General features: G+C 38.6%; 1 protein-coding gene and 1 long non-coding RNA gene across 8 annotated transcripts in view; one reads left to right on the forward strand and one right to left on the reverse strand.

Annotated features, from left to right (window-relative positions):
• Positions 1–14,258, reverse strand: part of Pcdh15 (protocadherin related 15) — a 1,498,824-nt gene that overhangs the window by 48,177 nt on the left and 1,436,389 nt on the right. The window lies entirely within an intron of this gene.
• Positions 1–14,258, forward strand: part of LOC120098844 (uncharacterized) — a 44,172-nt gene that overhangs the window by 25,218 nt on the left and 4,696 nt on the right. The window contains exons 1-2 of one of the 2 annotated variants that reach the window (XR_005497464.2): positions 2,006–2,138; positions 2,596–2,728. This is a non-coding gene — a long non-coding RNA (uncharacterized LOC120098844). Of the gene's footprint in view, positions 1–2,005; positions 2,139–2,595; positions 2,729–14,258 lie in introns of those variants that run through there. The other variant, XR_010061060.1, reaches the window with a different exon arrangement.

The following is a 14,258-nucleotide window of genomic DNA, read 5'->3' on the forward strand; positions in this document are numbered from 1 at the left end:
CATTATCTATCCTCAAATGGTGAAGGCAATTTCTCACGTGATCTTGACTTATGCCCACGTGATGATGGTTAGCTGAACGTCTGCTTTGTGCAGCCATTGCCCATTTGTTATTTGAAGAATGCTCTTTCTGAGTCACTTGACCATTTTTGTTGGGTAATCATATACAAAATTCAATGTGGTTATAAAAGATTTGAATATAAAACTTGAAACCAGAAGAACCAAAAGAACATATGGAAGGAAGTTCTTAGTACTGGTCTTAAGGATATTTTCCCTGAATGTCACTTAAAATGCACAGATAAAGAAACAAACAAGCAAACATAAAAACACGGGATAGTATCTGAACCAATGAGAGCTCAGCAGAGTGAAAGGTATATGAAGGGTATGTGTGAAGGTGGTATCTAGTGAGAGGCAAGTTTCAAAAGAGTGTGTGAGAAGTTTCACCCACAGGACCTCTCACCCTTTCTCGCCCATGCTCTTCACTGTAAAGGAACTGCCTTTGGAAGAATACAAAGGAAGTATCCTTGAATTTCACTGAACTTACCACATAGGACAAAGGAAAATTAGCTGCTGCTTTGAGATAAGGATGGATATAAGGATGAAGAAGAGGGGACAGAGAAGAAGAAGATGGATGCAGTGGGAAGATAAGGAAGAAGTGCATGAAGAAAAGTAGGAAGAAAGACTTCATTTGGGGCACCTTTAACAGAGCAATGTCACCTAGACATAAAACAAAAAGAATGCATAATTAAAACTATCAACTACTCCCCCTTAAAACAGAAGAGTTCTTTTCCCTCCCTTCATCCCATGTGACCAAATGTAGACCGCACCTTCAAGTTTGCTCATCCCCCACGTTCTTACAGTTCTTGCTGCAGGCCCTTCTTGTAGTCTTGCTGTCGGTCTTTGGTCCTATCTGGGGACTGTGCTACACCCTAATTTCTATTCTCACCCTGATCCTGCAGCTTCAGATCTCTTCCAATACATCTCTATGTGCTGAAGCTAGCTAGCTCATTCAATTTCTAGCACCAGGGAGCTGCTGGCATGTGGGGTAGCATTCTAATGGGTAGCAACAGCCAAGCACTTATCCTTTTCCTAATTGCTTCACGGTCACACAGACATGTGCAACTGTCCTATCTCTCAGTCTTTGTCATTCTATGGATCCCATATTTTACATTGATGTGAAATCGCAATCATTTTGACTGCCTTTGACAGAAATCTGTATTCTTGGCATCAGCTTACTCATTAAGTTTGCTGTGAATTAGAACTTTAGGAACTTAGAAATTACAAGGGTGTCTTTCAGAGGAAGGGTTTTGGACAAATAAACTGTGGTATATATGTTAAACTATTCAGATATTAGGAAGCTTGAAGGTAAAACCAGGGAACTGAAAAGGAGGAGTAGGTGATCCTTTTGATTATTGGACAGAAAAATGGGATCTGGTTCCCATCTCTGGCTGCAATAGAGAACCATTCTAAAGTGTCTGAAAGGTCATAAAATTACTACCTAGGCAAGGTGTTCTGATAAAAAAACAAAGAGACAGTGTTGCCCTCTCTCTTAAGACATTGCACATACTAGTAGCCAAATGTGGCCATCAATATCTAGAAAGAACCCCGTGCCTCTGTCAGGGATGGTGTCTATTCCAGAGACATGAAGAAATAGTGTAACGCCCACTAAACATGAAGGCTGGCATAGTTCTCTCCTGGCCTTTGTTCGCTCTAGCTCTCTTACCTTTCTAGTGTGTTTCTGTTGTTCTGTATAACTATGCTCGTCTTCTATACTGAGCTCTGAGCATCTCATTTGAATTAATTTGATGGAGAACACAAGAACTAGGGAGCAGGGAAGAGCCACGGTGGCATCCCAGAAACACATGCTCTTCCCGAAGAACTGTTCAGTGATAAGAAGAAATGATCTATCTGGTCCTGAAATGGTGGAGCAACCTTAGGTTTTTATGAAGGAAGTCAACTTGAAAAGGCTGCAATACTGAAGAACTCCATTGTCCTTCGGTTTCCATGGAGATGGTTTCAGAACTCCTTGGGAATTGCAAAGTCTGTGGATTTTTGAGTTCTTTGTGCGAAATGTCATAGCATTTGCATTTAATCTATTCACCTCCTGCCAAATGACCTGAACCATATTTACATGACTAATGGTAACTAATACAATGCTTATACGATACAGATAGCTGCTACACTTGTTTGTCTAGATGTGTTCAACATAAATGATGTTTTTATAGCTTGGTTAAATACATATTATGTGGCCTATAGATACATAAGGGCATTATATTACATACTGGGCTCAACAAAACCACAAAAACAAAAGGCAAAGAGTATGCTCTAGGGATTGGTTAAGGGAAATTTGACATTAAAATGTTGTACACAAATCATTATAACTGTTTAGGCAGTTAGAAACATATTTTTTTCTAAGGGTGAATGAGATCCGGGTCCTCTTCTGACCTACAACGTGACTTAAAAGGAACGACAAATTGATTGACATCTCCTTTCATTTTTGTGTGTGTCCTTTACAGTGGGTCAGGCTCTGCTTGACTCATCATGGAAATTTTAACCACTCAAAGAGTGTCTAACTTATCTCATCTCCCTCCCTTCAAGGGTGAAGACAAAGAAGAGGTCATTGTCTTAAGCAAGCATCGGTTTCCAGGAGGAACAAGACCCCTCTGCATATGAGGGAATTGTCTTGAGAGAATAAAGCGGTACGCAACAGAAGTACTCATCTAGAAACCAGGTTAGTCCTCTGTGGTGATGAGACCAGTCCGTACATCAACAGTCCATCTGATCACTTGTGGGGGTTCCAGGAACTGAGACAATGATGGGTCAGTGATGTGCCGGATCACACCTTGACCAAGGTTGCTTAATTGTGAATTCATTTTTCCTCCCTATGAACCTAAATCTCATGACTACAGCTAGAAGGCAGACTCGGGGGAGGGGGCAGTGGGAGTGTTGCTGGCCCCCTCTATTTGCTCTTCCCAATGTGGCCACATAGAATTAATACCCCTGCCCAGTCTGTTTTACATCACTCATCTCTTTAATCAACATTTTTGGATGGCTGGTCCAGCTTAGCATGTTGAAGCCGCAGGAACACACATTGTTTAAATCCATAGAATGTACTAGATCAGAGTGAGTCATAATGTAAGTTCTGGAGTTAGGCGATAATTATGTCTCATAATGGCTCAACTGTATAGAACACACAGGTTGGTAACTGTATAGAACACACTGGCTAAGGCATGAGGGATGAGGCCCATGGAAAATCTTCTTGATTTCCTTTTAACATTCTCTAAAAAATGTTTAATAAATTCTAGTGGTATTTGAAGCATAGAAGTAAAATGTTTAAAGTATATGAAGTTAGAACAAGGTTGACCACAAAGTCCTATGAATAAAGGTTTTTTAGTCAATTGGTACTTTAAAATTGAAGAAATAAACATTAATCATTAGGTAATATGACCTATCATATGTTCTTTGAGAAAGACATTTCATATTGAATAATGGAGAGTATAAATTTAATAATATAAATTATAATGTGAAAAAGAATATATTGGCATAAGAGTCAGAGTATGTACAGATGAGTGAGAGATGACATGAAATAAGTGTGCTTCACTAAAACCGACAGTAATTCCTGTTATGTGTTCATTTATCAAATGCTTACAATATGAGTGAGCGTACTGAGGATGTTTTATAGTGAAAATGCTCTGTGTGATATTGTAATGATAGATGCATTAATATACAGAGTTAATAGTCTTAGTTGCCTCTTCTTCAGTATGAATAAATACAATTATTACATATGTAATACATACATATAATTTACATACGTACACTTATTATACAAGTATACTTATTATATTTAGCCAAGTGTCATCTACTTGTCTATGCATTAGACACACAGGAAAGCACTATCCTGACTTTGTAAAGTTAATATAAACATTGTAAGACTGGTGTAAGATACTGCACTGGATACCATTGATTGTTCCTTGTATGGTCATGGACTATTTCTCTCAGTTTCACTAGTTTGAACACATGGTTCCTGGTTTGCACTGTTTTAACAAGAGGATTTAGTCAACATTTTGAAAATTCAACAGTGGTGCTTGAGCTTTGCATGAACACTGAGAAACATGGCATTGTTTGACCATATTTTTTAAATCACTGCAGGATATTTTAGCCTCATGTAGGTTTAGCCAAAGCAAAAACGAATGAGAGAATAACTGTAGTGTTTATCTAAAAAGGGTGAATGGAAGATGACTGACCAATAACAGAAAGAAAAATAGTTCCAGGCTTAAGTTCTCACCAGTAATATGTCTATTTAAAATCCAAATACTATTGTTAGCAGGAGCTGAGAGTAGGACTCCCACATGAAGTGCTGTGGTGGCGCTGCTACAAGTGCAGATCTGTGATGCTGATCTAATGTTTAGAGACAGTGTGAGAGAGGAGATCATCACCCCATCAGCAAATGTCTGGAAAGTGACTTCATTCTGCTCTTGTAGTCATTGATATCCAATACGAATGGAGCAGGAAGAACTTGTGACCTACACAATCCTTTTCTAGGTCTTCTGTAGTCCATTTTTGAAGGTTGAGAATGTCTTACTTTGTACCCTAGGGTGGCCTTCAACTTGCAGTCTTCTCCCTCAGCTTCCCAGTACTGAAATAACAGGTATATGCCACCATGCCTGACTTCCTTAATCTTTCAAAGGATTTGGCCTATTCATATCATATTTTAAATTAAAGAAAACATTTTTTTAACTCACAGGAATTGATGCATAGAAAAGCAATGTGTTTGTCTAAAAGGAACATACAGGTTCTGGCCCCAGGAGGTCCCAGATTAGAGTTGAAGTAAAGGAATTTCAAAGACAAGGACAGAGATTACATTTCATTCTGAGGAGAAAGACAGATAGCACAGACGGGCAAAGCACAGAAAAAGGAGGGACCACATGCTGCATTAGGGATATGATACCATGTCTCATGTAACCCAGTATGGACCACAAAAGCTTTTAACAAACCTAGCTACCCACTTTGAAGGTGAAGATTTGAAATGGAAAAGCTTTATTTTCTTTGTTATTCCTGAATCTAATACTAACAGTTTTCAATTTGTTCCATAAAACAAAAAGTGAAACACCACTAAGTCTATTCCACAAAAAAGATATTATCCTGTTACCAAAACCCTATGTGATGCAACAACAGCAACAGCAACAGCAACAGTAACAACAGCAGCAACAACAACAGTAACAGCAACAGCAACAGTAACAACAGCAGCAATAGTAACAACAGCAGCAACAACAACAGTAACAGCAACAGCAACAGTAACAACAGCAGCAACAACAACAGTAACAGCAACAGCAACAGTAACAACAGCAGCAACAACAACAGTAACAGCAACAGCAACAGTAACAACAGCAGCAACAGTAACAACAGCAGCAACAACAACAGTAACAGCAACAGCAACAGTAACAACAGCAGCAACAACAACAGTAACAGCAACAACAAGAGCAACAGTAACAACAGCAGCAACAGCAACAGTAACAACAGCAGCGGCAACAAAAACAACAAGAAGAAAACCAATAAATGCCAAAATTCTCAAAAGAACAAGGATCTTCCAGAGGATGCAAGGTTGGTTCAACATACAAAAATCACATTATATGGACAAAAAATCTTGAAAGATGAAGAAACAGAATTTGAAAATGTTCAGTAGGCCTTCACGTCCAAAGTCGTGGCATAAATGACTTTGGAGTATGCCTGTGAAAAACAAAGACTTTCTCAGTTACGTACCTACTGCTGTGATAAAACGCCATGACTGAGGTACTTTACCAAAGAACCCATTTAGTTTGGAGTTCATGGCTTTAGATAGTTAGAGTCCCTGAACATGAATCATGGTGAGGGAAGCCTGAAAACAGGCAGGCAAGCATGGCACTGGAGTAGTAGCTAAGAGCTCACATCTTGAGACACAACCACAAAGGATAGAAGAAGAGACACTGGGGATGGTGTAATTAGTCTGAAACCTCAAAGCTCACCTTTACTGACACAGTCTGTCAAACAAGGCCATACTTCTCAAGCCTTCCAAACAGTCTACCAACTGAGGATCAAAATTCCAAACAATATCTATGGCTGCCATTCTTGTTCAAACCATCACAACATCACTGGAATTATGACAAATGGGGAAAAACAAAAGCATTGCCTCCAGAATCAGGAATGGGCTATGGATGTCCACTTTCTTCTTTCTTATTCAGTGACATCATTGAAGTCATAGATAGAGCAATAAGATGAGAGAAACACACAAAACAGTTGGAAATAAGAGAAGACATTAAACTGTTCCTCTTTGCAGATGGTATGATTCTATAATTAAAATACTCTTTAATTATAAAAATTAAAAAGCCCTCACAGATATATTTAAGTTTCCATAAAATGGCAGGTTAAAACTATCACTAGTCTTCACATATTCTCACAATTTACTTGCAAAAGAAGATATTAGGAAAATAATTTATTCATAATAGCTTCAAAATAATAAAATACATATGAATATGAATATATCTAATCAATAAAGTAAAAGACCCCCCACAGTGAAAACTTCAGGACACTGAAAAAGAGAAAGCAAAGATGAATTTGGCAGAATTAATGGCATGGAAATAACTATATTGCCAAGTAATATACAGATTCAATACAATCCCCATCAAAATATTAATGTTATTTTTCATAAAACCAAGAAAAAATAATCCAAGTATTCATATGGATCCACAAAAATAAACACCAAAGCAATGCTAAGGATAAAGAACATAGACTGAGGTATCATGGTACATGGTCTCTAATTATATGACAGAACTTTATCAACCAGCAAAGTCAGACTGATTCAGGCATAAGAAGATAGGCAGACTGATGAAAACAAATTGGGAAGTCATAATAAGCTGGCATAGGTATAAGAACCCATACATAGCTATGTTTGCCTAACATTTAACAAAGGTGTCAACAACATGTGGTGACAAAAAGAGTGTCTTTGGGGTTGGGGATTTAGCTCAGTGGTAGAGCATTTGCCTAGCAAGCGCAAGGCCCTGGGTTCGGTCCCCAGCTCCGAAAAAAAGAAAAAAAAAAAAAAAGAAGAAAAAAGAGTGTCTTTAATAATGCTGGAAAGAACCACCATTGAATAAAATCCGTTCCATATCTTTTAGAGTATATTTTTCCCCTGCCAGTGTGACTATAAACCAGTGTAGTCCTCACGGAAATCAGTGTGGATATTTCTCAAAAATTAAAAATAGAACTAACCCATGACCCAATTATACTGTTCCTGGGTAACATCCAAAGAACATTCAAAGTTAGTTTTTTTTAATAAAAGGAATAATGTCTAGTTATTAAGAAAAATGAGTTCATAAAACTTTTAGGAAAATGGATGGATGAGGTGACTGGAAGTCAGGAAAAATACCACCACCACCACCCAACCAAAACAACTACAAACCCAGCATATTCTCTCATTTTCATATCCTAGCCTATACATAATGTAGGTGTGTGTGTGTGTGTGTGTGTGTGTATGTGTGTGTTTGTGTGTGTGTGTGTGTGGTCTTAGAAAGCACTAAGGGAGGGTAAGAATAGGTTACGATGAAGGAGAATGGAGGTGGGAAGAGGGAAGCAGGACAAGGGGACACATTGATCATGAAAGAGGCAAAGAAATTGGAAATTTGCAGTAGCAGGGAGGTAGGGGGGAACACAGGACATCTACCAAGATATACTTTGATTGAATGCCCCAGCTAGACCTTCTATGCTAACTTGAGATTCAAATGAAAAAGTTGGGTTTGATGAAATGCATTTCCCTTCATCAATTTCTAGCTCCTGGATTTCCAGAAAGCCAGACAGACAGACAAACAAGTAAACAGACAAAAAACCCTTTTTTCCCTCCAAAAACTTGACAAAGCAACATGAGCCCTATAAGACACTATTGAATTGGCCATGGACAGCTGAATAAAAGGCCTGTTCTCTGTCTTCTTGTTCTGTGGTATTTAGAAGGGTCTGTAGTGATTGCTCACTGTCTTGTGCTTGTTCTGTGGTGTATGGAAGGCTCTGTAGTGATTGCTCACTGTCTTGTGCTTGTTCTGTGGTGTATGGAAGGCTCTGTCGTGATTGCTCACTGTCTTGTTGCTCTGTGGTGTATGGAAGGCTCTGTAGTGATTGCTCACTGTCTTGTTGCTCTTTGGTGTATGGAAGGCTCTGTAGTGATTGCTCACTGTCTTGTGCTTGTTCTGTGGTGTATGGAAGGCTCTGTAGTGATTGCTCACTGTCTTGTGCTTGTTCTGTGGTGTATGGAAGGCTCTGTAGTGATTGCTCACTGTGTTTGCTCTGTGGTCTCTAGAAGGATCTGTAGTGATTGCTTACTTTCTTGTGGTTGCTGTGTGGTGTATAAGGCTCTGTAAGGTTCTCTATTATTTGTTTTCATTGAGCACAGGTACTGAGGATCGATACTTGGGGCTCATGTTTGCACAGCAAGCACTTTACCAACTGATCTGCCTCCTTATCCTGGACATTTTTCCATTCTTGTTGTTTTCAGTCTTGTGTATGCTATGGCACCTATGTGGAGGTCAGAGGAAAGCCTTGATATCAATCAGTTCTTATTTTTCACCCTGTCTGAGGCAAATTCTCTTGTTACCATTATCATTTGTTTGTTTGTTTTGGTTATTACATAAACCCAGCAATCTGGCCTGCCTGCTTCTGAGGATTCTTTAATTTTCTTTATTTTTCTGAACTGCTTTTTCAATGTATTTTACCCTGATATACTGTCTAAGTCACTGTAAACTATTTCATTCCCTTTGAGTAAGTTGGCCTGGACCATTAAAAATAATTCAGGAGGTTGGGGATTTAGCTCAGTGATTGAGCCCTTGCCTAGCAAGCACAAGGCCCTGGGTTCGGTCTCCAGCTCTGACAAAAAGAAAAAAGAAAAAAAAAATAATTCGGGGCAGCAAGTGAGGGATGGGGTTGCTATCCCACAGTTAAAGCTCTGATCCATAATTCTTCCTGTCTGAAAGAAATGCAGGCATGGAAATGGAGAAGAGCCTGAGGAAAAGAAGGTCCAGCCCAAAGTCGGATCCAGCTCAAGGGGAGGCCCCAAGACCTGATACCATTACTGAGGCTATGGGGTATTCACAAAAAAGGGACCTATCATGATTAACCTCCAAAAGACCCAACAAGCAGCTGAAAGAGTCAGATGCAGATATGTGCACCCAACCAATGAACAGAAGCTGCTGACCCCTCTGGTTGAATTAGGGAAAAGCTGGAGGAAGCTGAGGAGGGCAGCCCTGTAGGAGGAACAGCAGAATCAACCTGAACCCCTGAGATCTCTCAGACACTGGATCACCAACCAGGCAGCATACACCAGCTGAGATGAGGCCTCCAACACATATTCAGCAGCGGAACCCCGTGTCTGGGTTCAATCAGAGAAGATGCACCTAACCCTCAAGAGACTAGAGGTCCCAGGAAGTTTAGAGGTCTGGTGGGATGGGTGGGGTGGGGACATCCTTGTGGAGACACAGAGGTTGGGGGTACAGGGAGGAGGTATGGATATAGACCAGTCGGGTGGGGGGGCATAGACTGGGAGGGGAACAAAATCTGGAGTGTAAAGAAAAAAGAATAGTTCAATATAGTGGCCAACACACGAGACATGAATGAAAGCATCTACAACAATATTGTTGTTACTGAAACAAACAGGATTTTTAAATGCAAGCGGTTGAATTTCTGTCTGAGCTACTACTGTTCAGACAGAAAAAAAACCCCATGAATAAACCATAGACATTTAAGACAAAAACTATACGCATGATTCAGAAGACACAGAATTGATTGCTGCTGTTCAGCACACAGTCCTGAGTAAAAGATTCATTGATTTGACACTACGACTTGGGTTGCATTATAAAATAACACTGTTCTATTTGACCAAATTTCTGGATTTCAGAGCATAAAACATTAAAATGGTAAATTATTCACTTTGTATCTATGGAGAATGAAAGTGAGGTACTTCAAAGGGGTCACTGTACTTAGTTCTTCTCTGAAAAGGAGCTGCACAGCTTCTTGTGGGAACAGTGGCTAGCACTGTGCCCATTTTGATAGTGAAACTGCTTCCTACTTAGTCTTGGTGCAAATGCTCAGGAAAAAAAAGCTGAACTGAATAATCTTATATTTGGAGAGAACAAAACAGGCTGATGATATATATATATACATATATATATAATCATATCATATATATCATATAATCATATCATATCATATATATGATTATATATATATCAATATATAGTTAGCTATCCATATCTTTTTCTCCCTTGATTTTTAAGGTATTTTAAAGTGAAAATCTAGTTAAGCAGACAACACGAAAAAAGACATTTTCGTGTTGTCTAAGGGGTTCATTGATTTTGGTGACTGGGGAGAGTGCTCAGTAGATAAAAGTGTTTTTCTTAGAAGATGACCCAAATTCAAATCCCCAGCATGCATGTAAATGTCAGGAATGGCCACTCATGCCTGTAACCTCTGCATCATGAGGCAGAGACTGGTAAACTGGGGAGTTCACTGGCTATCCAGCCTAGCCAAAGCAGAGAGCCTCAGGGTCTGCAAGAGACCCTGCCTCAAAATGTAACACAGGGGCAATAGAGCAGGATTGCCAGTGTCCCCTGCATGTAAGCACATGGGTGTGTGCACCTATAAATATGAATGCTTATGCGTGCTCACGTGCATGCACACACACTCACACGTGTACACACGCTCATGCATAACAAAATGTACCACTTAAGCATAACAGCTAATCTTTCAATGTTGTCTCAATCTATTATTGTTATATTGTCAATGAAGCGTAGAAAGGTAGAACAGATGTGTGTTTAGTTTTTCTCTATCTACATCTAGTCCAAAAGCTAGTCAATTCACTATATTCCTGTAAATATATTTCTCCCAACTGATACAGTTCTGGTTATAAGAATTCAGAGTAGAGTGGATAGATGAATGATGACTGTTTGGATATTTAAAATAAAAGAACAACATCTTATAATAAGCAATGCAAACAAACAGGGTACCCTACAGGCATCTTTACCTAGAGATATCTAGTGGGAACTTTAGTCAGTGAAACCAAATTGATTTTCTTTTTTAAGTTTGTCTGTTATGATTTTTATTTTTGTTTTCTCTCATTTTGTTGGTTTAATAACTGCCTGTAATTGAAATTCTGCCATAGGATTCTTCAGTACCAACTAGATATACATATTCATTTAGACTTGTTTTACTTCCTGTACATGATGATTGGTGCAGAATGCTTTCTGAAGGTAATTCTACATTAATTTTTCAACCCGGGAAAGAAATACGACTTCTTGTAAACAACGGGTTTCAAGTGGCTCAATCTTCTTGCAAATGGAAGGGGTTCTTCCTTCTCTGCTAAAATCGAGTAAAAACCTAATAGTTCAGAAAAAGTAATAAGTAAGTTCCTTTTGTGTTAAGACAACAACAATAAATGTTGTGATCTTGTTTTTGTCACTATTGCAAAACACCTGAGTGGATCGACTTAAAGAGAAACATTTGATTTTGTCTGACAGTTTGGGTCCCTAGCCAGTTGTCTCTCTGCATTTAGGTATGGAGCAAGGTATGTGTGTATGTGTGTGTATGTGTGTATATATTGATATATATATGCACATATATTGCATATATATAATATATAATATATATACACACATATATATACATCGATATATACATATGTATATATATATATCATGGTGGAAAGGCGTGCATGGTGGGAGAGAGCTGCTCACATCATAGCTGGAGAGAAGAAGAGGCAGACACAGAGAGGACAGTGTTGAGACAGATCCTTCAATTCACTGAAATCATGAACAATACAAAACTGTGCACTCTTGCTTTTCATTCCATAGCATACCAAGATGGAGCTAAAGCTCACAAAGTAGGAAGTCAAAGCATTGTCATCTACAAAAGATAGGATTCTCTCTCGCGAAACCTCAGAGATGCCGCCCAAAGCTTTTTAGATCTAATGAACTTTCTCAGCAAAGTGGCAGCATGTACGATCAGTGTTCAGAAGCCTATGGCCTTCCTACCTTGTGGCAACAATGATGCTGGTGAAGAAATTATGGAAAGGAAGCTGCTCAAAATTACTTCACACATATGCACACACACAATAAAATATTAAACCTAATCAAGGAAGCAAATGACCTCCCCAATGAAACTTTGAACACTCAAGAGAGACACTGCAGAAGACACTAGATATTGGGAAGATCTTCCATGTGCTTAGATTAGAAGAGAAAAAAAAATACTGGGAAAACAGGCATCATATGAAACATTCTATAGATTCAATGTAATTCCAACTAACCAACCCCCACCAAGTCGTTTCCACAGACATGAACAGAAAAATCTTAAAAATTCATTTGGAAACACAGCAGACTTTAGAAGGCCAAAGCACCCCTGAGCAGAAAGCATAATGCTAGAGGTAGTTCCAGCCCTTATTCTGAGTTACACTGAAGAGCCATTGTGATAAAAACCTCATGGTGCTAGCACAAAAGCAGGCAGGTAAAGGGTGGAATAAAATAAACACTCAGATAGAAACCTCTGCAGAGACATCTGGTTATTATTATTTTTCGTTACAAACGGTTATTATTATTTTTCATTACAAAGTTGTAAAGAGCCCTCACTGGAGACTGGACAAACAGGGCTGAGAACACTAGATACCCACAGATGAAAAAATGGAACCAGATCCTTGGTTCTCATCTTGCACTAAGATAAACACCAAATGGACCAAAGACTACAACATAATGCAGTCTTAAAAGTGCTAGAAAAAAATCAGGGGAAACATGTCAAGATGCATGTCCTGTAGCTCAAACAAAAAGGCCATAATGACAAATGAGACAACACAAAACTAAAACCATCTGTATAGTCAAGGAAATAACTAGTAAACAGTCAGCCTATAGACCAGCATAGAAGCTTTGCCAGTTATACATCATATAGGGGATTAGTATCTAGAATATAAAAAGAACTAAAAAACGTAATCACTATAGAAAACAAATCAACCTAAACAAAAATAGGCTGAGGAACTGAACAGAATATTTAGAAGGGGAAATACAAATGATCAATTAATGTTTTAGAAATGCTCAGCATTGTTAGGTGCCAGGGAAACACATGCTACCGATACTCTGAGATTCTTCTTTGCCACAGTCACAGTGACTGTCATCAAAAGATGAGCACAAATGTTGGGCTGGGTGTAGATAAAGAAGAATCTGGATTCACTCTTGGTGGGCGTGTTGTGGGGAGGCCACAGTGGGCATCACTGTGGGGACTTCTCAGAAAGCTGAAAACAGAACTTCCACACAACCCAGCTATTCTACTCCTAGCATTTCCTATAGAGATACCTGCCCATCTATGAGTACAGCTGATCTGCACACAATATCAAGGGAATCAAATTAGCCCTAGATACCCAGCAACTATTGGATAGACAATGAAAAACATAGTACAGATACTCAACAGAATTTTACTTAGCCGAAACTACAGTGGAATTATTTACAGGAAAATGTATAAAACTGTAAATAGCATATACTAGATAATGTAATTCAGGATTCAGGCCCTGGCATACAAAGGTCATATGTGTGTGGACTGTAACTTACAATTTTTAATATACGTGTAGAGTAAGGGAAGGTAGAAGCCAGAAAATTAGAGAGGGCCCATGTAACAAGCAAAAACCAAAACCTAACACAAATAGTTGGATTACAGTAGATATGGTCACATGTCAAAGCAGATGAACCTGGAGGATGTTAGGCCAAAGGAAGCAAATCAGTCACAAAAGGTGACATATATATATATATATATATATATATATATATATATATATATATATATATATATATATATAACCTGAGTTAAAAGGTCAATTTCACACTGTTAGGAGCAGAATGTGGGTACCTGGGTCAGAGGGTAAAGTTAGGGGAGAGCTGTTAGCTAATGGACATAGAATCTTTTCTATGAGTTGAAAAAGTCATAGAACATGTTCAACAATAACATACTTAAAAATACTGATCAAGGTAAAATTGCGTGTGTGTGTGTGTGTGTGTGTGTGTGTGTGTGTGTGTGTGTGTGTATGTGTTATATTTTTTAAAAGAATGGAAGTAAAAGGAACACTAGCACCTATTCATCTACCTTGTCAAAGAATATGTAATTCTCTAAGGGTCAACAAGGGTTTCTAGTGAAACCCTACAGCTTGAGGAAAGATTAAGCAAAACCAGCATGAAGAAACTATCTTTTAAAACTTTTCTAATTTAAATATTGTA

The sequence above is a fragment of the Rattus norvegicus genome, chromosome 20, assembly GCF_036323735.1.
Source record: "Rattus norvegicus strain BN/NHsdMcwi chromosome 20, GRCr8, whole genome shotgun sequence".
Lineage (NCBI taxonomy): Eukaryota > Metazoa > Chordata > Mammalia > Rodentia > Muridae > Rattus > Rattus norvegicus.